Consider the following 23,124-nt stretch of genomic DNA (forward strand, 5'->3'; position numbering starts at 1 on the left):
TCAGAGAGTGGCTGACACACACTCCGCACATACTGCATGCTGGGCCTTGGAGGGGAAATGTTGAATAAGAGAGATAGCTCAGCACTGGGGAAGCTGACACAATAACAGTGATTCCACCACTGTGTTTATTTGTATTTTTTTAATCAATTTATTCTTTTTGAGACAGAGTCTTGCTCTGTCGCCCAGGCTGGAGTGCAATGGCACAATCTCGGCTCACTGCAACCTCCACCTCCCAGGTTCAAGCAGTTCTGCCTCAGCCTCCCGAGTAGCTGGGACTACATTTGTGCACCACTTTGCCCAGCTAATTTTTGTATTTTTAGTAAAGAGACAGTTTCGCCATGTTGGCCAGGCTGGTCTCAAACTCCTGACCTCAGGTGATCAGCCCGCCTCAGCCTTACAAAGTGCTGGGATTACAGGCGTGAAGCCACCGTGCCCGGCCCCCACCACTGTGTTTAATTCTAACCAAGGAGAAGAGGAAGTTCTGAAAGGAGAACAAAGAGATCTGAGAACCCGGCTCGGGACTGGCCAGGGGCCTCCTCTCAGAGGAAAGCTCTCCCTGTTGCGTCCCTCCACGCCGGGGCCTGCATGGAGTGGGCACGGTTTTTGATACCTGCCTTGCTGACCTTCAGCTCCGATTTCTTCATCTGAAAGTGAGGATAAAAGAATTAACCCCTCTTTCTAGTCAGATGCCTACTAGATTCATTTACCTGCTTGAATTTGAGATGTATTGCCAGGATACACCTCCACAGTCTGATGGAACACACTGAAGATATCTTAACAACAAAAGGTAACAATACATTTTAATAATTTTTACTTATTTTGCCTGAAACATTAGGATTCTCCCCTTTTGTCATCTCAGTCCCATGTTTTTTGGTTTTGGGGTTTTATTGAGACGGAGTCTCGCTCTGTTGCCCAGGCTGGAGTGCAGTGGCACAATCTGAGGTCACTGAAGCTTCCGCCTCCCAAGTTCAAGCAATTCTCCTGCCTCAGCCTCCCGAGTAGCTGGGATCACAGGCGCCTGCCACCATGCCCGGCTAATTTTTATATTTTTAGTTAAGACGGGGTTTCACCATGTTGGCCAGGCTGGTCTCAAACTCCTGGCCTCAAGTGATCTACCTGCCTCAGCCTTCCAAAGTGCTGGGATTACAGGCGTGAGCCACCGTGCCTGGCTCCTCATTCCTGTGTTTTGAATTCTGTTGTTTCTTTTCTCCCATTTTCCCTCTGGTTATTTCTTCTGACCTGTCTGACCTCCCATGGGAAGACGAGCTCTGCTTGTGATGGTGATTGTGAAAATGCACACCGACAGCAACATAGTCAAAGAATTCTATGTTGTGTAATAAGGTGCTTTTTTTTTTCTACCTACTGTCATTGTTATAATAGTGCTTCTTCGATTAAAAACCATTTGAGACAGCTCTGTTGTCATTTGTGAGCTGTCAGATTTCTCACTAACATACGCCATCTCTCGATTTAATGTTTGTCAATATGTTCTGTGAATTACACCTCCTGCTATTACCTAGGAATAGAGCCGTCCCTCGGTACATGCAGGGGATTGGGCCCAGGACCTCCCTCCTGTACCCAAATCTGCACATACTCAAATCCCCCAGTGCCCTGCAGAACCCACGTCTTTGAAAAGTTGGCCTTGTGTGTGCAGGTTTTGCATTCTGTGAATACTATATTTTTTGTTCTTTTCAAGACAGGGTCTCTGTCACTCAGGCTGGAGTGCAGTGGAGTGGCACCATCATAGCTCACAGCAGCTTCCACCTCCCTCACTCAAGCAGTTTCCTACCTCAGCCTTCTGAGTAGCTGGGACCATAGGTGCACACCCACCATGCCTGGCTAATTTTTTTTTTTTTTTTTGTAGGTCTTTGTTGAAACAGCATCTCACTATGTTACCCAGGCTGGTCTTGAACTCCTGGCCTCAAGCCATCCTCCTGTCTCAGCCTCCGAAAGTGCTGGGATTACAAGCGTAAGCCACTATGCCCAGCCTGAATACTGTATTTTTTATGTGTTTGGTTGAAAAAAATATGTGTATAAGTGGACACTCACAGTTCACACCCTTGTTCAAAGGTCAGTTGTGTTCTCCTGAGTAGGGTGTGTGAATGAGATGCACGTGAGTCCCTGTAGGCCCGATCTCCCTCTGGTGGGCAGAATCCTGGCCTCCCAAAGATGTCTAGATCCTAATCCCTGGAACCTGTGACGATGTTACCCCGCATGGCCAAGGAGAATTAGGTAGAGATGGAATTAAGGTTTCTAATCAGCTGGCCTTCAAATAGGGAGATTATCTTTTCAGCACACGGCACTGGGAAAGTGATATTCACATGCAAAAGAGTGATGTTGGTCCCTTACCTTTCACCAGACAGAAAAATTAACTGAAAATAGATTAAAGACCTAAACACGAGACCTAAACCTATAAAACTCTTAGAAGTAAACGGGGAAAGCTTCATGACATTGAAGCTTTCATGACATTCATGATTTGGCAATGATTTCTTAGATACGGAACCAAAAGCACAAACAAGAAAAGGAAAAATAGCTAAGTTGGGCCGAGCGTGGTGACTCACGCCTGTAATCCCAGCACTTTGGGAAGCCGAGGCGAGTGGATCACTTGAGGTCAGGAGTTTAAGACCAGCCTGGCCAACATGGCGAAACCTGTCTCTACTAAAAATACAAAAATTAGACAGGCGTGGTGGCACGTGCCTGTAATCTCAGCTACTTGGGAGGCTGAGGCACAAGAATCGCTTGAACCTGGGAGGCGGAGGTTACAGTGAGCCGAGATCACGCCACTGCACTCCAGCCTGGGTGACAGAGCAGGACTCCATCTCAAAAAAGAAAAAAAAAAAAAAATAGGTAAGTTGATTGTCATTTGAAAAACGGCATTGAAGGACCTAACAATGAAAAGGGAACCTAGAGAATGGGAAGAAATATTTGCAAGTCATACGTCTGATAAGGGGATAATGTCCAGAATATGCAAGGAACTACGGCTAAACAACAAACCCAAAGCATTTAAAAATGGACAAAGGATTTGAATAGATGTCTCAAAGAAGATACACAGATGGAAAATGAGCAGGAGAAAGGATTCCCAGCATCACCCATCATTAGGGAAACGCAAATCAAAACCACATGGAGGCCGGGCGCAGCAGCTCACGCCTGTAATCCCAGCACTTTAGGAGGCCGAGGCGGGCGGATCACAAGTTCAGGAGATCGAGACCATCCTGGTGAACATGGTGAAACCACGTGTCTACTAAAAATACAAAAAAATTAGCTGAGCGTGGTGGCGGGTACCTGTGGTCCCAGCTACTTGGGAGGCTGAGGCAGGAGAATGGCGTGAACCCTGGAGGCGGACCTTGCAGTGAGCCGAGATGGTGCCGCTGCACTCCAGCCTGGGCAACAGAGCGAGACTCCATCTCAAAACAAACAAACAAAAAAAAAACCACATGGAGGCTGGGCACGACAGCTCACACCTGTAATCACAGCTATTTGGGAGGCTGAGGCAGAAGGATCAGTGGAGCCCGGAAGTTTGAAACCAGCCTGGGCAACATAGGGAGACCTTGTTTCTACAAAAAATTAAAAATTAGCTGAGTGTGGTGGGACCCACCTGAAGTCCCAGCTACTCAGGAGGCTGAAGCAGGAGGATTGCTTGAGCCCAGGAGGTCAAGGCTGCCATGAGCTATGATTGCATCACCCCACTCCACCCTGGGGGACAGAGCCAAGACATTGCAGTAACATCTCACACCCATGAGGGTGACTACCATCAAGAAAACGGTCACAAGAGTTGGTGAGGATGTGGGGAAATTGAGCCCCTCATGCACCGTTGGTGAGAAGGTAAAATGTGGCAGATGCTGTGAACAGTATAGCAAATCCTTAAAAAAAAAAAAAAGTACCATATGATCCAGCAATACTTCTTCTGGGTATATACCCCATATAGTTGAAAACAAGGTCTCGAAGAAATATTTCTACACCCATATTCATAGGAGCAGCATTATTCTCTGGCCAAAAGGTGGGAGCAACTGCTAAGTGAAAGAAGCCAGTCACAAAAAGACGAACGAATGCGGTATGACCCCCTTGTGAGGTCCCTAGAGCAGCAAAATTCACAGACACAGAGAATGGTGACTGCCAGGGCCTGGGGGGTGGGGGGGTAGTGGAGCTAATGTTTAATAGGCACAGAGTTTCCATTTGGGAATATGCCTTAGTCTCTTTGTGTTGCTATAAAGGAATACCTGAGAATACCTGAGGCTGGGCAATTTCTTTTTTCTTTTCTTTTCTTTTTTTTTTTTTTTTGAGACGCAGTTTCGCTCTTGTTGCCCAGGCTGGAGTGCCATGGTGCAACCTCAGCTCACCGCAACCTCCGTCTCCTGGGTTCAAGCGATTCTCCTGCCTCAGCCTCCCGAGTAGCTGGGATTACAGGCACCTGCTGCCACTCCCAGCTAATTTTTTTGTATTTTTAGTAGAGACGGGGTTTCACTATGTTGGCCAGGCTGGTCTGGAACTCCTGACCTCAGGTGATCCACCCGTCTTGGCCTCCCAAAGTGCTGGGATTACAGGCGTGAGTCACCGTGCCCGGCCGAGGCTGAGTAATTTCTAAAGGAAAGAGATTTGGCTCAGGGTTCTGCAGACTGTACAGGGAGCATGATGCCCGTGTCCGCTCCTAGGGGGGCCTCAGCTGCTTCCACTCGTGGGGGAGGGGAAGGGGAGCCCACGTGCTCAGATCACGTGGGGGAGAGGAAGCAAGTGGGGCAGGTGCAGGCTCTTGAACAACCAGCTCAGAAAAACCAACTCCCTCCCGCCCCTGGGGAGGTTATTAATCTATTCATGAGGGATTCGCCCCCATGACCCAAGCACTTCCTTAGGCCTCACCTTCAATATATGGGATCAATTCCAACGTGAGGTTTGGAGGAGTCAGACAAATCCTCGCGAACTCTAGCGGAAGCTGCGGGCGTTGTGGAGCTGGACGGCGGCGATGGCAGCGCAACAGTGTGACTGTGCTGCAAGTCAACGAACTGTTCATGGAAAAATGGTTAAAATGGTGATTTTTATGCTTTGTATATTTTACCACATTTTTTTTTTTTTTTTTAAGGCAGATGCCTTTCAATCATCTGAGTGAGCCCAGTGCAATCTGAAGGGTCCCTACAGGTGGAAGAGGCAGGGGCCAGGATCCAAGGACCTGCAGCCTCTGGAAGCCGGGCAAGGAAGTGGATACCCCGGGAGCCTCCAGCAGGAAGGAAGCCCCGCGGACGCTCTAACTTCAGCCCCGCAGAACTGGTCAGATTTCTAGCCTGCAGCTCTGTAAGGGGAGACGTTTGTGTTGTTTGAGGCCACCGAGTCTGGTCGTCTGTGCCGGCAGCTGCAGGAGCCCAGGCCACCATCCCCACGAGGTCCATATGCTGTGACGTCTGCCTGGGCATTCTGCACAGGGTCTTTATTTTCTCTTCCCCTCCCTTGCAAGGTCAGTCCCGGGAGCCCAGAAGGTGCTTAATGAATGATCTGCAGCTGATTGAGCGAAGGAATGAGTGAGCCGAGCCAGTCAGCAGCATTAGCGTGATACGTGTTGCTTTTCAGTTAAAGCTCTGTGCCTCTCGGTTGAGCAACTCTGAGAGCCGGGGTCCCCACCCTTCTGTCCCGCTCGTGGTGGGTCTTGTACCCGACAGCTTGCCAGGGCAGAGAGCCATGAATAGGGTTTGGTTTCAGGAAAGATGGCCAGGAGATTCAGCCCAGGAGTCAGCCTGGGTTCAAATCCTGGCCCCATGCTTCCTGCCTTGTCACCCTGGGCATGTGATTCAGTTCTTGGTTCTTGTACATTTGGGTGGAAACTAACAACTGCCTGCCATGGGGAGAACCAGCTTGCCCGCCTTCTGTACCAGCTGGCACTGCTCATTAGCAGGTTAAAAAAAGCTTTGCCAATAGGCTGTGCATGGTGGCTCACACTTGTAACCCCAGCACTTTGGGAGGCCGAGGCGGGGGAGATCACGAGGTCAGGAGATCAAGACATCCTGGCTAACACTGTGAAACCCCGTCTCTACTAAAAATACAAAAACAAAAAATTAGCCTGGTGTGGTGGTGGGCGCCTGTAGTCCCAGCTACGCGGGAGGCTGAGACGGGAGAATGGCGTGAACCCGGAAGGCGGAGCTTGTAGTGAATTGAGATTGCACCACTGCACTCCAGCCTGGGCAACAGAGTGAGACTCCATCTCATAAATTAAAAAAAAAAAAAAAAAAAAGCCTTGCCAATAGGTTGAGGTGGTCTCATATTGTGGATTTAATGCACCTCTCACTGTGAGAGGGTAACAGCTTTACGTTTGTTTAGGAAAGATTTGTTTTTCTCTATGTGCTGTGTATTTATAATATTTGCCTACCTTTCTCCCCTATTTTTCCATTTGTCTTTTACTTTGTTTACGGTAGGATTTTTTTCCTGCAGAATTTTAGAATTTTGGTGTGGTTTAATTAATCCACAGTGCGGGGCTCAGAATTCATCTTCCCATAGAAACAGCAGTCTCAGTAATGGCTTGGTTTCCAGACCAGCTCACAGAAATGGATTTCATTCATTGTCTAATGCAAACACTATACACTGTGCGGTGCGGACTTCAGTCTGACCCTGAGTGAAATGGGAGCCACTCCAGGGTTCACAGCCAAGCAGCGAGATGAATTTGTGTTCAGAAGATCTTTAGGGGGGGCACAGGAGGAGGAAGGAACCCCAGTTAAGAGGTCAGTTCAGTAACCCAGGCAAGAGGTGTGGAGGCGTAGACAGGGGTGGCATCAGCGGAGTGGGAGACACGGGCCTGGGCATTTGGCTGTGCTTTAACGATAGACCCAGCTGGAATTGCTAGCAGATTAGACGCAGCAAGAGGAAAAGAAAGAAGTCAGGATGATTCCAAGGTTTTTGGTGCCTGCAGCAGGAAGTATGGAGTTGCCTTTTATTGAAACAGGAAGGACTGAGGGAGGTTCCTTGACTGCCCGTTAGACATCCAAGCACCTGCTGGAATTCCATGTGGGGTTAAGGGATGAGACCCAACTGGGAACGTAAGTGTTAGAATTGTAAGCACGAGTTAGAGCCATGGATTGGATTAAACCCCTAGATGTGGGTATTTGCAGACTGGGAAGATGGCCAGGGGTGAAACCTGGGACACCCCAGGATTTACAGGTCAGGGAGAAGAGAAGAGACCCCCAGAGAAGACCCAGAAACAACAGGCAGTGATAGGATGATGGGGTCCTGAGAGCCGGTGGCCAGGGCATCCCAAAGTGGAAGTGCAGCCGAGGTGTCAGAGGCTGTGGTAGACACAGGGGAGATGAAGATAGATCTGACCCCTGCTCCAGCATGGGAGTCCCAGGGACCTTGAGCAGGAGGCTGGTGCAGCAGAGGGAGGAGAAAGCTGGTGGGAGCAGGCCCCAGGGAAAACGGGAGGCACACTAGCCCTAAAGGAATGCAAAAATATTTCTCAAAGCCATCATTCCAGCCCCAGCAATTACAACCAAAGAAAGTAATTCAGAAGCTGCATTTCTCTTGAGTGTTGCACCTTCAGAGCCTGGGATGGGGGAGCAGGAGGGTGTGGCACAGTCTGAGGGAGGCTTCTGAGCAGTTGTCAGACCTTTTTACTTATTTTACTGTTACTTTTCTGAATGAACATATTTAATATAAAAATATGAGTTCAAGCCGGGTGTGGTGGCTCACGCCTGTAATCCCAGCACTTTGGGAGGCCGAGGTGGGCGGATAACCTGAGGTTGGGAGTTCGAGACCAGCCTGATCAACATGGAGAAACCCCGTCTCTACTAAAAATACAAAACTAGCCGGGCGTGGTGATGGGCCCCTGTAATCCCAACTACTGAGGAGGCTGAGGCTGGAGAATTGCTTGAACCCGGGAGGCAGAGGTTGTGGTGAGCCTAGATTGCACCATTGCACTCTAGCCTGGGCAACAAGAGCAAAACTCCATCTCAAAAAAGAAAAGAAAAGAAAAAAATATATTTATGAGTCCAAAAGTAATCCAGACAGTACAGATCAGCGTCATGTGAAAAAAATAAAGCCTTCTTCCTCTTTTTTCTCCCTTCCTAGAGGCCACTTTGTCAATAATTTATGGGTAATTTTACAAATTTTCTCTGCATATAGGAGCGTGTATGTATAGTACAGAAATCCCTTTTTATGTACAAAGGGATCATACTGTACTTCACCTTCTACAACCTGCTTTATCAATGTGATATATTTTGCCCTTCTTTCTCTTTTTTTTTTTTTTTTTTTTGAGATGGAGTTTTGCTCTTGTTGCCCAGGCTGGAGAGCAATGGCGTCATCTCGGCTCACTGCAACCTCTGCCTCCTGGGTTCAAGCAATTCTCCTGCCTCAGCCTCCCAAGTAGCTGGGATTACAGGCGCCTGCCACCACACCTGGCTAATTTTTTGTATTTTTAGTAGAGACAGAGTTTCGTGTTGGCCAGACTGGCCTCGAACTCCTGACCTCAGGAGATCCACCCGCCTCGGCCTCCCAGAGTGCTGGGATTACAGGCGTGAGCCACCACGCCCAGCTTGTCCATCTTTCTCTATCTCATTCTTTTTGTACCTTCTGCAGAGAATCTCATTTGTGTGTGAAAGTCAGGTCAGCCCCATCAAGGGACATTTACTGGCTTTCCACATCTTTCTGTTACCACAGCGCTGTCCTGTCCTGAGACTCAGTGCACACTTGTGCGCCTGAGTCTGGAGGGTGAATATTCAGCAGTGGGATTGCCCAGTGTGACACTAATAACCAATATGCCTTCCCTGCTCTCCTTTTTGTTACAGTCCCAAGTTTCTTCAGCATTGCAATGTGGTTGAAAGACTACAATTGTCTGTCACTTGTCATCTGATTTAGCTCTGTGACTGTTCTGGAAGCAAAGCTCAATTGTGGAGGATTTCCGGGGCTGGTCATTAGAAGGACAGACAGCTGGAGTATCCTTTAATCTCACCACTCTTCCCATTTCTCCTTTCTATTCTCTGGAATGTGGGTGTGATGGCTGATGGCTGGAGCTCTACCAGCCATTTTTGACCATGAGGCATCCTGAAAGATTTTAGATTCATGTTTGCATCATGGAGCTGCCACACTGGTCTTGCCTGCTTTAGGACTTTTTTTTTACTTTGAGATATGGTCTTGTTCTGTCACCAAAGCTGGAATGCAGTGGCGAGGGCTCAAGCCATACTCCCACTTCAGCTTCTCAAGTAGATGGGACCACAGGTGTGTGCCACCATGCCCGGCTAATTTTTTTTTCATTATTATTTGCAAAGATGGGGCTTGCGATGTTGCTCAGGCTGGTCTTGAACTGGGCTCAAGCGATTCTCCCACTTCGGCCTCCCAAAGTGCTGGGATTACAGACATGAGCCACCACACCCAACTTGCTTTAGGATCTTTTTAAAAAAAGAGACGGAGAAGTAAGCTTCTATTTTATCTAAACCATTGTTATTTCTAGTCTCTACTATGAGTCCAAATCCGAATCCGAACTGATCCACTGAGTCAATGAGTACAAAATTTCCCTCTAGCATGTTTGGCACTCATTTACATGCAAGAGCATGTTTCTTCTTATTTTTGCAGAATTCAGATATAAAAATTTTAGGCTGAGCATGGTGGTTCACACCTGTAATCCCAGTACTTTGAGAGGCCAAGGTGGGAGGATCACTTGAGCCCAGCGATTCAAGACCACCCTGGGCAATGTAGTATGACCCCATCTGTATGAATAATAATAATAGTAATAAATTAAGCTGGGCATAGTGGTGTGTGCCTGTGGTCCCAGCTACTTGGTGGGCTAAGGTGGGAGAATCACTTGGGCCCAGGTGGTCAAGGCTGCAGTCAGCTGTGATCATGCCACTGCACTCCAACCTGGGTGACAGAGCAAGACCCCATCTCAAAAAGAAAAACCTCTTTGCCAATCTAAGAAGTCAAAATGCATATTATTTTTGTTGCTTTATCTTTAATTCTGCTTCCAACGAATGGGCCCCTCCTTCCCTCCTCCTCTCTTCTTATTTTCTGTTTGCTTCCTTTCTTACAAATACACAAGTGATTTATTACATGCTCATGGTGAAAATTCAAACAAGGACTTTCAGTTCTGGAAGTATTTTTAACTAGACATTATGAAAACTCTTTTGCCATACAACACCAAAAATGGTAGATAAATTGTAATAGGTATCTTTTAAATGTAAAGTTGAGCTTGCAAAAAGATCAAGAAAATCTTCAGGAGGACAAAGAAAAGAGGAAGCAAGAACACAGAATGGAAGGCCAGCCCTGAAGTCTTAATCACCGCGAGACCATCCAGGCATGTTTCTGGATGTCAGACAGTAACAATATACTAGAACTTTGAGCCTTGGAGTTTAACAGATGTGTGGGGGCAGGAGTGCACATTTGGAAAGAGTACCTGAATAAGGCTTGGTCCTGAAAGGGATATGACCTCAGGGAAAGGGTGGGAGAGTGAAAAATCTGTCCATGGTCGAAGAGTGATATTGACATAATTTGTCTAGTCATCTGATCTGGGTGGGGAAAAAGAAGTTGTGTGATATTTGAGCAAGATTTTGCCTAAAGGAGATTAATGACTGGTGAAAGGAAATACAGAGGGCTTGCTGGACCAGGATCCCCTAGGGGGCTGGAGCAACCGGAGAAGGGGAAGAGAGATTGAGTGACATTTCCCACACTAGCCACTAGGTGGGGCCATTAACTCAGGACAGCATGGTTGCCCTCTCATTGTACAAACTGGATTTCCCACTCCCACCTCCTTGCTTAAGAATTGGTGATGGAAGGATAAAAGAGACAATCTCAGTAAATCCAGAGATAGAAATCAGACTCGTAGTTGTCAGGGGCTGGGGGAAGAAGGGAGTGGGGAATGACTGCTAATGGGTACAAGGTTTCCTTTTGAGGGTGATAGAAATGTTCTGGAACTAAATAGAGGACGTGGTTGCACACACTGTAAATGTACTAAATGCTGCTGAATTGTACACTTAAAATGGTTAATTTTTTAAAAAGCAAATAAAGAATGATCCAGTCTTGAAGTTTGTGATGTAGTGAAAAATAATTTTGATATTACATGAAAGGTACAGAGGCCAGGGTCACTCAGAGGAAGGAGGGTGGATTCAGGGGAAGATTCTGGGAGAAGGTCAGGAGTGAGCTGAGTCTGAAAGAACAAGTTCAAGTAAACCAAGAGAAACAGGGAAGTCTGAGTAGCAAGAGAGGCAAGGCTGAGACATGTGTGTGTGATCCAGGGCTTTGAAGCAGCTGAAGCATCCGGTGCATGTGGAGAATAGAGACACAGGCAGGGGCAGATCAGAAAGGTTTGTAGGTCATCTCAAGACAATTAGATTTCATTTTAAATGAATGAGGAGTTACTGAATTTTAAGCAAAGAAGTGACCCGATCTGTATTTTGGAAGGATCATTCTGTCACTGATGTGGACAAAGATTTAGAAGACATAAAAACTGGTGACAGCCCTATTCAGGGGCTTCTGCAGGATCTGAGGGGATATTTATACTAGGAATGTGGGGGCCATGCTGCTGTTTGAGATTATGCATTTATACAATAAATCCTCACTTAATGTCCTTGATAGCTTCTTGGAAACTGACTTTAAGCAAAATGACTTACTGTATGCCATAAGAACTTAACTCTTGTTCATATGAGTTAGTCTATGATAAATTAGTTTTGTTATACAGACCATTATTTCACTTAAAGTCAGTTTCCAGGAACCTATTGACTGTGTTATGCTAAAACTGACTGTAATTTCAGTCTATACTTGTTCATTGCTGGTATTTGGGAAAGCAAATGGCTTTTGTACATTAACTTTGTATCCTGCAACCTTGGTATAATTGCTTATTAATTCCAGGAATAGATTATACATTTATAGTGGCATTAGTTTGTATGGCCGTGTGATTTTTCTGGTGTAACCAAGACTCAGGTCTTGGCAAGGTGAGGGAGCGGGGGTGAAGAGCACGCGTGACTTTTTTAGCCTTCCAGAAGTAAGTGGGGATCTGCATATTCAGGGGAATAACCAAGGCCGGTGCTGCAATACAACCCTAAAAATGGATGTCTGTGTCATCTAAACAAGCAGCAGCTAAGCTGGGTCTCTCAGAGGCCTTGTAGTTATGTGGGCCAGCTGTGATAGCATTCTGTTTCTCGTTGAATTCACTGTTCCTTTTCTGTGAACATCCTGGGAGCCTGAGATTGACCCACACCAGAGAAGTTTTAACTTCCTGCATCAGATAGAAAATGAGTGATAAAAGTTGCAATCCAACTGGCTGAGGCAAAGAAGGGAATTTGTTGGCTTGTGTATTGGAAGGCCAGAGGTACATCTACCTTCAGGTAGGGTTGGATCCAAGATCTCTGCTGTGTTCTTGGGCCTTGGTCTCTCTATTTCCTGGGTCTGTTTTGCCCTGTGTCACTTCATTTTAAGGCAGAGTCTCCTCACGAAGGGACGGGCAATGCCTAGTGGTGCATAGCGCAGGACCCCATCCGCGAGAGCCCTTCTCCAACCCAGTTGTTGCAGTGCAGATCTCCGGATTTGGACTTATTGATTTGACTTTGGTCATGCACCCGTTCCTGAACCAATCCCTATAGCCAGGGATGGAAGATATTGGCCAGGCCAGGTCACATGGGCCACCCCTAGAACTGGGGGCCGAGTGCAGGGGAGGGGCTCCCACAGAGGAAAGCCAAGGTGGTCTTAGTGGACCGGGGCCCTCTCCCCTTGCACTGGGCAGTCCTGTTTGGTTATAATTTCATTATCCTCGGGAGTTGCTTCACATGTGGCCATCTGTAACTATCCAAGCATTCACATGCTCTGTGACAACGGAAAGGTTAGAACTTCACTGTGACTAGGACTCGCATGCACTTCCGTCCCACACTCTCACCAACTGAAAGATAGTTTTTTAGAAATAGTGGCCGGGCATGGTGCTCATGTCTCTTCTCCCAGCACCTTGGGAGGCTGACATGGGAGGATTGTTTGAGGCCTGTAGTTCAAGACCAGTCTGGGCAACATAGCAAGACCTCGTCTCTACAGAAAATAAAAAAAAATAGCTGGGTGTGGTGGTGTACACCTGTAGTCCCAGCTATTGGAGAGGCTTAGAGGAGAGGATCACTTAAGAGACCTTGTATCTTTAAAAAAAAAAGAACAAAAAACTGACAGATTCTTTTTTTTTTTTTTTTTTGAGACAGGGTCTCATTCTGACACCCAGGCTGGTGTGCAGTGGTGCAAACTTGGCTCACTGCAACCTCTGTCTTTTGGGTTCAAGTGATTCTCCTGCCTCAGCCTCTTTTTTTTTGAGACGGAGTCTTGCTCTGTTGCCCAGGCTGGGGTGCTCGGCTCACTGCAAGCTCCGCCTCTTGGGTTCATGCCATTCTCCTGCCTCAGCCTCCCAAGTAGCTGGGACTACAGGTGCCCACCACCATACCCGGCTAATTTTTTTGTATTTTTTTAGTAGAGACGGAGTTTCACCATGTTAACCAGGAGGGTCTCGATCTCCTGACCTCGTGATCTGCCCACCTCGGCCTCCCACAGTGCTGGGATTACAGGCATGAGCCACGGCGTCCGGACGCCTCAGCTTCTTGAGTAGCTGGGATTTTGGGTGCCCGTCACCACAATGGCTAATTTTTGTATTTTTAGTAGAGATGGGGTTTTACCATGTTGGCCAGGCTGGTCTCGAACTCCTGACTGCAAGTGATCCATCTGCCTCGGCCTCCCAAAGTGCTGGGATTACAGACGTGAGCCACTGCACCAGGCTGTGGGGTTTTTTTTTTTTTTTTGCTTTCAGTAAATGAAATTTGAGGACCCCCTTTTTTTTCTATAGTATATACAAAGTGAGTGGGTAGTAACCCTTGAAATACAAATGATTAAATTCTAAAAATTTAATTTTTTTTTTTTTTTAACCTTTATAACCTTTATTTTTTTTACATTTTTTTTTTAATTTTTTTTGCATACAAAAACAATAAACATTTTCTAAAAATACATACAAACAAAAAGATGCGTATCAAACATATTAGGAAGGTTGCACATGGGAAGTCGGGGAATAGAAATGGGGGTGGGAGTTAAAATAAATGAGAGAGGGACTTTATATGGATCAGTGATAATAACTCAATCCTCTATTTGACAAAGAAGAGGGAGAAGGAAGAGGAAGAAAAAGAAAGTGGGATAAAGGATCAGAAAGGGAGGAAAATAGAAAAAATTAGAGTATGACTCCAGGGTAGACCTGTTTTGTTGTCATTGAGTTGGTTGGTTGGTTTGTCTGTTGTATTCTTCATGTTTCGCCAAGTTGGCCAGACTGGTCTCGAACTCCTAGTCCGAAGTGATCAACCCGCCTCGCCCCCTAGAGTGCCGGGACCACAGGCGTGAGCCACCACGTCCAGCCCCCACATTGCTTCTGGCCTCCGTGGTAGACCTCCCAGACGGAGCGGCCAGGCAGAGGAGCTCCTCACTTCTACCCAGACACGGGGCGGCCGGGCAGAGGGGCTCCTCACTTCCCAGACGGGGCGGCCAGGCAGAGACGCTCCTCACTTCTTCCCAGACGATAGGTGGCCGGGCAGAGGCGCTCCTCACTTCCCAGACGATGGGTGGCCGGGCAGAGGCGCTCCTCATCTCCCAGACGATGGGTGTCCGGGCAGAGGCACTCCTCACTTCCCAGATGGGGCAGCCGGGCAGAGGCGCTCCTCACTTTCCAGACGATGGGTGGCCGGGCAGAGGCGCTCCTCACCTCCCAGACGATGGGTGGCCTGGCAGAGGCGCTCCTCACCTCCCAGACGATGGGTGGCCGGGCAGAGGCGCTCCTCACCTCCCAGACGGGGCGGCCGGGCAGAGGCGCTCCTCACTTCTTCCCGGACGGGGCGGCCGGGCAGAGGCGCTCCTCACTTCTTCCCGGACGGGGCGGCCGGGCAGAGGCGCTCCTCACTTCCCAGACGGTGGGTGGCCGGGCAGAGGCGCTCCTCACTTCCCAGACGATGGGTGGCAGTGCAGAGGCGCTCCTCACTTCTTCCCGGATGGGGCGCCCGGGCAGAGGCGCTCCTCATTTCTTCCCGGCCGGGGCGGCCGGGCAGAGGCGCTCCTCACTTCTTCCCGGACGGGGCGGCCGGGCAGAGGCGCTCCTCACTTCTTCCCGGACGGGGCGGCCGGGCAGAGGCGCTCCTCACTTCTTCCCGGACGGGGCGGCCGGGCAGAGGCGCTCCTCACTTCTTCCCGGACGGGGCGGCCGGGCAGAGGCGCTGCTCACTTCCCAGACGGGGCGGCCGGGCAGAGGCGCTCCTCACTTCTTCCCGGACGGGGCGGCCGGGCAGAGGCGCTCCTCACTTCTTCCCGGACGGGGCGGCCGGGCAGAGGCGCTCCTCACTTCTTCCCGGACGGGGCGGCCGGGCAGAGGCGCTCCTCACTTCTTCCCGGACGGGGCGGCCGGGCAGAGGCGCTGCTCACTTCCCAGACGGGGCGGCCGGGTAGGGGCGCTCCTCACTTCCCAGGCGGGGCGGCCGGGCAGAGGCGCTCCTCACTTCCCAGACGGGGCGGCCGGGCAGAGGCGCTCCTCACTTCCCAGACGGTGGGTGGCCGGGCAGAGGCGCTCCTCACTTCCCAGACGATGGGTGACCGGGCAGAGGCGCTCCTCACTTCTTCCCGGACGGGGCGGCCGGGCAGAGGCGCTCCTCACTTCTTCCCGGACGGGGCGGCCGGGCAGAGGCGCTCCTCACTTCTTCCCGGACGGGGCGCCCGGGCAGAGGCGCTCCTCACTTCTTCCCGGACGGGGCGGCCGGGCAGAGGCGCTCCTCACTTCTTCCCGGACGGGGGCGGCCGGGCAGAGGCGCTCCTCACTTCTTCCCGGACGGGGGCGGCCGGGCAGAGGCGCTCCTCACTTCTTCCCGGACGGGGCGGCCGGGCAGAGGCGCTCCTCACTTCTTCCCGGACGGGGCGGCCGGGCGGAGGCGCTCCTCACTTCCCAGACGATGGGTGGCCGGGCAGAGGTGCTCCTCACTTCCCAGACGGTGGGTGGCCGGGCAGAGGCGCTCCTCACTTCCCAGACGGTGGGTGGCCGGGCAGAGGCGCTCCTCACTTCCCAGACGGTGGGTGGCCGGGCAGAGGGGCTCCTCACTTCCCAGACGGTGGGTGGCCGGGCAGAGGGGCTCCTCACTTCCCAGACGGTGGGTGGCCGGGCAGAGGCGCTCCTCACTTCCCAGACGGTGGGTGGCCGGGCAGAGGGGCTCCTCACTTCCCAGACGGTGGGTGGCCGGGCAGAGGCGCTCCTCACTTCCCAGACGGTGGGTGGCCGGGCAGAGGCGCTCCTCACTTCCCAGACGGTGGGTGGCCGGGCAGAGGCGCTCCTCACTTCCCAGACGGTGGGTGGCCGGGCAGAGGCGCTCCTCTCTTCCCAGACGGTGGGTGGCCGGGCAGAGGCGCTCCTCACTTCCCAGATGGGGCGGCCAAGCAGAGACGCTCCTCACTTCTTCCCAGACGATAGGTGGCCGGGCAGAGGCGCTCCTCACTTCCCAGACGATGGGTGGTCGGGCAGAGGCGCTCCCCACTTCCCAGACGATGGGTGGCTGGGCAGAGGCGCTCCTCACTTCCCAGACAATGGGCGGCCGGGCAGAGGCGCTCCTCACCTCCCAGACGATGGGTGTCCGGGCAGAGGCACTCCTCACTTCCCAGATGGGGCAGCCGGGCAGAGGCGCTCCTCACTTTCCAGACGATGGGTGGTCGGACAGAGGCGCTCCTCACCTCCCAGACGATGGGTGGCCAGGCAGAGGCGCTCCTCACCTCCCAGACGATGGGTGGCCGGGCAGAGGCGCTCCTCACCTCCCAGACGGGGCGGCCGGGCAGAGGCGCTCCTCACTTCTTCCCGGACGGGGCGGCCGGGCAGAGGCGCTCCTCACTTCTTCCCGACGGGGCGGCCGGGCAGAGGCGCTCCTCACTTCTTCCCGGACGGGGCGGCTGGGCAGAGGCGCTCCTCACCTCCCAGACGATGGGAGGCCGGGCAGAGGCGCTCCTCACTTCCCAGACGATGGGTGGCCGGGCAGAGGCGCTCCTCACTTCCCAGACGGGGCGGCCGGGCAGAGGAGCTCCTCACTTCCCAGACAGGGTGGCCGGGCAGAGGCGCTCCTCACTTCCCGGACGATGGGTGGCCGGGCAGAGGCGCTCCTCACTTCCCAGACGATGGGTGGCCGGGCAGCGGCGCTCCTCACTTCCCAGACGGGGCGGCCAGGCAGAGGTGCTCCTCACTTCCCAGACGGTGGGTGGCCGGGCAGAGGCGCTCCTCACTTCCCAGACGGTGGGTGGCCGGGCAGAGGCACTCCTCACTTCCCAGACGGTGGGTGGCCGGGCAGAGGCGCTCCTCACTTCCTAGACGATGGGTGGCCGGGCAGAGGCGCTCCTCACTTCCCAGACGGGGCGGCCGGGCAGAGGAGCTCCTCACTTCCCAGACAGGGTGGCCGGGCAGAGGCGCTCCTCACTTCCCGGACGATGGGTGGCCGGGCAGAGGCGCTCCTCACTTCCCAGACGATGGGTGGCCGGGCAGCGGCGCTCCTCACTTCCCAGACGGGGCGGCCGGGCAGAGGTGCTCCTCACTTCCCAGACGGTGGGTGGCCGGGCAGAGGCGCTCCTCACTTCCCAGACGGTGGGTGGCCGGGCAGAGGCGCTCCTCACTTCCCAGACGGTGGGTGGCCGGGCAGAGGCGCTCCTCACTTCCCAGACGGTGGGTGGCCGGGCAGAGGCGCTCCTCACTTCCCAGACGGTGGGTGGCCGGGCAGAGGCGCTCCTAACTTCCCAGACGGTGGGTGGCCGGGCAGAGGCGCTCCTCACTTCCCAGACGGGGCGGCCGGGCAGAGGCGCTCCTCACTTCCCAGACGGGGCGGCCGGGCAGAGGCGCTCCTCACTTCCCAGACGGGGCGGCCGGGCAGAGGCGCTCCTCACTTCCCAGACGGGGCGGCCGGGCAGAGGCGCTCCTCACTTCTTCCCGGACGGGGCGGCCGGGCAGAGGCGCTCCTCACTTCTTCCCGGACGGGGCGGCCGGGCAGAGGCGCTCCTCACTTCTTCCCGGACGGGGTGGCCTGGCAGAGGCACTGCTCACTTCCCAGACGGGGCGGCCGGGCAGAGGCGCTCCTCACTTCCCAGACGGGGCGGCCGGGCAGAGGCGCTCCTTACTTCCCAGACGGGTCGGCCGCGCAGAGGCGCTCCTCACTTCTTCCCGGACGGGGTGGCCTGGCAGAGGCACTGCTCACTTCCCAGACGGGGCGGCCGGGCAGAGGCGCTCCTCACTTCCCAGACGGGGCGGCCGGGCAGAGGCGCTCCTCACTTCCCAGACGGGGCGGCCGGGCAGAGGCGCTCCTCACTTCCCAGACGGTGGGTGGCCGGGCAGAGGCGTTCCTCACTTCTTCCTGGATGGGGCGGCCGGGCAGAGGCTCTCCTCACTTCTTCCCGGATGGGGCGCCCGGGCAGAGGCGCTCCTCATTTCTTCCCGGACGGGGCGGCCGGGCAGAGGCGCTCCTCACTTCCCAGACGGGGCGGCCGGGCAGAGGCGCTCCTCACTTCTTCCCAGATGGGGCGGCCGGGCAGAGGCGCTCCTTACTTCCCAGACGGGGCGGCCGGGCAGAGGCGCTCCTCACTTCCCAGACGGTGGGTGGCCGGGCAGAGGCGCTCCTCACTTCTTCCCGGATGGGGCGGCCGGGCAGAGGCGCTCCTCACTTCTTCCCGGATGGGGCGCCCGGGCAGAGGCGCTCCTCGTTTCTTCCTGGACGGGGCGGCCGGGCAGAGGCGCTCCTCACTTCTTCCCGGGTGGGGCGGCCGGGCAGAGGCGCTCCTCACTTCCTCCCGGACGGGGCGGCCGGGCAGAGGTGCTCCTCACCTCCCAGACGATGGGAGGCCGTAATTTTTTTTTATTTTTTTTATTTTAGACGGAGTCTCACTCTGTCGCCCAGGCTGGAGTGCAGTGGCGCGATCTCGGCTCACTACAAGCTCCGCTTCCCAGGTTCAGGCCATTCTCCTGCCTCAGCCTCCCGAGTAGCTGGGACTACAGGCGCCTGCAACCACGCCCGGTTAATTTTTTGTATTTTTAGTAGAGACGGGTTTCACCGTGTTAGCCAGGACGGTCTTGATCTCCTGACCTCGTGATCTGCCCACCTTGGCCTCCCAAAGTGCTGGGATTACAGGCGTGAGCCACTGCGCCTGGCCTAAAAATTTAATTTTATTGATGATACTCATCTTTAAGGACTTTGCTCCTGAGAAGTACAACACTGACGTCCCATGGGAACTCCCTGTGGGTTCCAGGGCTGAGGACTGCCTAGCAAGCTCCTGACTCCCAGCACTTGGTGACCCCCACCTCCTGCCTGCTCCGTGTCACTGCACTAGTCCAGCTCATCCAGAGAGTGACATTGCCGAGGCAGGGCTGTGTGCAGGAAACCCATGTGGAGCCCACAAGGGTGGAGGGTCTGCCCACTGTGCTCTTCTAGGGGCTGAGATTTTAGTATCATTTTTATTTACTTATTCATTCATATTTACTTTTTTTTTTCTCATTCAACACCTTCAGTATGTGTCATTTTTAGGTGTTTTTTGTTTTTGTTTTTTTGTTACGGGTCTTGCTCTGTCACCCAGGCTAAAGTGCAGTGGCACAATCACAGCTCACTGCAGCCTCGACCTCCTAGGCTGAAGTGATCCTCCCACTTCAACTGCCCAAGCAGCTGGGACTACAGGTGTGAGCCACCAGACCTGGCTAATTAAAAAAAGAAAAATTTGGGGGCCAGGTGCAGTGGCTCACGCCTGTAATCTCAGCATGTTGGGAGGCCAAGGTGGGAAGATCACCTGAGATCAGGAGTTTGAGACCAGCCTGGCCAACATGGTGAAACCCCATCTCTACTAAAAATACAAAAATTAGCTGAGTGTAGTGGTGCACACCTGTAATTCCAGCTACTCAGGAGGCTGAGGCAGGAGAATTGCTTGAACCTGGGAGGTGGAGGTTGCAGTGTGCTGAGATCATGCCGCTGCAGTCCAGCCTGGGTGACAGAGTGAGACTCTGTCTCAAAATAATAATAATTTAAAAACATAGAATAAAACTAAAATTTTGTAGAGATGGGGGTCTCCCTATGTTGCCCAGGCTGGTCTCAAACTCCTGGACTCAAGTGATCCTCCCTTCTTGGTCTCCCAAAGTGCTGAGATTACTGGTGTGAGCCCCCTCACCTGGACCTTTTTTTTTTTTTGGTAGCAAGTCTTCTAGAAAGTTTTTTGGTAGATTCCTTGGGATTTTCTACATAGACAATCATGTCATCTGCAAACAGGTGGTTTCAGTTCTTCCTTTTCAATGTGTATCTTTCTGATCTTTTATTTCTTTTCTTGCCTTATTCCAGTGGCTAGAACCCTAGCACTGTGTCGATTAAGAGTGGTGAGAGTGAACACATTTGTTCTCATTCTTAGGAAGAAAGCATACAATCTTTCACCCTTACATATGTGTTACCTGTGGGGTTTTTTTGTAGATGCTTTTCTTTTTTTTCTTTTTGAGACAGGGTCTCACTCTGTCACCCAGGCTGGAGTGCAATGGCATAATCTCAGCTCAGTGCAACCTCCACCTCCTGAGCTCAAGTGATTCTCCTGCCTTAGCCTCCTAAGTAGCTAGGACCACAGGTATGTGCAACCATGCCTGGCTAATTTTTGTATTTTTTGTAGAAATGGGGTTTTGCTGTGTTGCCTTGGCTGGTCTCGAACTCCTGGGCTCAAGCGATCTGCCCACCTCGGCCTCCCAAAGTGCTAGGATCACAGTTGTGAACCACCACCCTAGCCTGCCTTATTGTTTTAGATCATTAGCTCCTCAAGAAGCCAGCGCCCTGTCATGAGGACACTCAAGCAGCCGTATGGAGAGGTCAGTGTGGCGAGGAACTGAGGCCCCCTGCCAGTATCCTGGTGAGCAAGCCGCTTTGGAAACAAATCCTCCATCCCCAGCAATCTCCTCCATCCCCTCCACGTCCTCTCTCATGAGAAAGTCAGCCAGGCTCACTCTCATGAATCATGACTTTCTGTTTTTCATCTCAGCTGAAATCTCATAAGACCCTAAGCCGAAACCATCCAGGTAAGCTTCTCCCCAATTCCTGACCCTCAGAAACAGGAGAAAATAATACACATTTACGGCTGTTTTAGGCTACTACCTTTTGGCATAGTTTAGAAAGCACTGTAGGGGAGCCAGAGGTCACCTCCTGCCCCTCTTTAGCTGTTAGTGGGCTCTTCAGCCAGCTCTAGAAACTAAATCAACACCAGGCAGATGAGCAGGAGAAAAGCACACATGCTGTATGAGTTCTGAATGCTCGTGGGGATCTTCACAAAGGAGGGAAGTCTGCAGACATAGCCCAAGTGAGATGCTTTTACTTTATTTTTGTCCTGTTTTTCTTTTTTTTCTTTTCTTTTCTCTTTTTATTGAGATGGAGTCTTATCTGTCCCCCAGGCTGGAGTGCAGTGGTACGACTTGGCTCCCTGCAACCTCTGCCTCCCAGGTTCAAGTGATTCTCTTGCCTCAGCCCCCTGAGTAGCTGGGATTACAGGTGTGTGCCACCACGCCCAGCTAACTTGTTTGTTTGTTTTTATAGTGGAGACGGGGATTCGCCATGTTGGCCAGGCTGGTCTCAAACCCCTGACCTCAGGTGTACCACCTGCCTTGGCCTCTGAAAGTGCTGGGATTACAGGCCTGTGCCACCGTGCCCAGCCTCCTTTTCCTTTCTTTCTTTTTTTTTTTTTCAGACCCACCTGAGAATACAAAGATGCTTTTATGTTTTTTAGGCAAAGAGTGATAAATTTGAGAAGAAACGACTGAACAAAGATAATCTAGCTGGGGCAGTCAATTTTCTTGGGGAGTCACTTGGAGACGTACAGGGGCGTGTAAAGTAGGTGGAAGATGAGGGCTACTGTATTATCTATGTTTATTCAGGCCCACTGCAGCTCCCGATGTCCGGTCTCTGGTGATAAGGGCTGCTTTCTTGCCCTGGCACAGAGAGGGGACCCCTCCCAGAGGCATCCTTATGCTCCCTGCATGCAGGAAGTGACAGGTCACCTCACCCTTTCTGAAACTACTGGTGATGGTTCCCAGGCATCATTTCTCTGGTTTTCAGTTCCTCTAGTTTTCAACATGAAGTAATTATAAACCAGAAAGTGTCTGAGACAGGTCTCAATTTATTTAGAAGTTGATTTTGCCAAGGTTAAGGATGTGTGCCCGGGAGACAGGCCTGTGCCTTCCTCCAAAGGTGGTTTTGAGGGCTTCAGTATTTAAAGGGAAAAGCAGGCAGGAGGGGAAGGGGGGAGGGCATGGCCAAGTTACGGAATTCCCATGATGCAAGAGAAAAGGGGCAGTAGGGGAATCGTCAGTTACATATTCGTTACACAAAACCCAGTGAACACAGAGTGGAGACGTTTTGCCTTTTATCCGTCACTCTCTGGGAACAGAACGAAAGGAAGCTTCTTGCACGACTCAGCTCTCAGTTTAGTTTTTTCCTTTGGGCAGAGTGGATTGGGGTCCCAAGTTTTTCTTTTCCTTTCACATGATCGATATACCAATCTGGCATACTGGGGGATGGTGTGTCCTTCACTCCTTCAGCAGCAATGGTAACTGTCAGAGATGTTTGCATTTCTTATTTGGATCCAGCAAAAAATGGGCATGGGTTTGTGCGTGGAAAATGTTGCCATTGCTGATGTGCATGCCCTGATACCATCTGGGGGAGTGGGGGAGGCACCAATTAAACATGTCCTTCAGCTCACAGTTCATCTTCTAAGGATTTATCTTCACTACAGGAGCATGTTCATAAAGGAGACAACTTAACTGCCCATCCACGGGGGCTGGTTCCATACACCGCAGAACATCTGTGCAAAGGAACTGGACAGCCTACAAAGAACAATGATGCCTGGGAACCATCGCCAGGCTACGCTGTTGACTAACAAAGGCACGGGCCCCGCAGGGAACAATTCAGTAATTTCCGCAGGGTTGGAGATGACTGAGCAGTTCCACTCCTGCACGAGCACCCAAGAGTTGCCCTGATAGCCGTGCACTTGGGCGTTCACCACAGCATTTGACTTTTAAATAAATTTTTAATTTTGGAATAATTTCAGATTTACAGAGAAGTTGCAAATCCAATACAGAGAATTCTTGTATACTACCCTGCTCAGTTTTCTCCTACAATTAACATCTTAATCATACATTTATGAAAACCAAGAAAT

General features: G+C 51.8%; 1 long non-coding RNA gene across 2 annotated transcripts; it reads left to right on the plus strand.

The window, feature by feature from the left end:
• Positions 1-23,095, plus strand: LOC134737374 (uncharacterized). 2 transcript variants are annotated; one of them, XR_010122233.1, is made up of 5 exons: positions 1-787; positions 5,072-5,440; positions 20,726-20,829; positions 20,959-20,995; positions 22,702-23,095. It is a non-coding gene; the product is annotated as an uncharacterized lncRNA (long non-coding RNA). The 2 variants fall into 2 exon arrangements; XR_010122232.1 differs by lacking the exons at positions 20,726-20,829; positions 20,959-20,995; positions 22,702-23,095 and adding an exon at positions 8,754-10,982.
• Positions 23,096-23,124: the final 29 nt, after the last annotated feature.

Source organism: Symphalangus syndactylus, chromosome 1 (assembly GCF_028878055.3).
Source record: "Symphalangus syndactylus isolate Jambi chromosome 1, NHGRI_mSymSyn1-v2.1_pri, whole genome shotgun sequence".
Taxonomy (NCBI): domain Eukaryota; kingdom Metazoa; phylum Chordata; class Mammalia; order Primates; family Hylobatidae; genus Symphalangus; species Symphalangus syndactylus.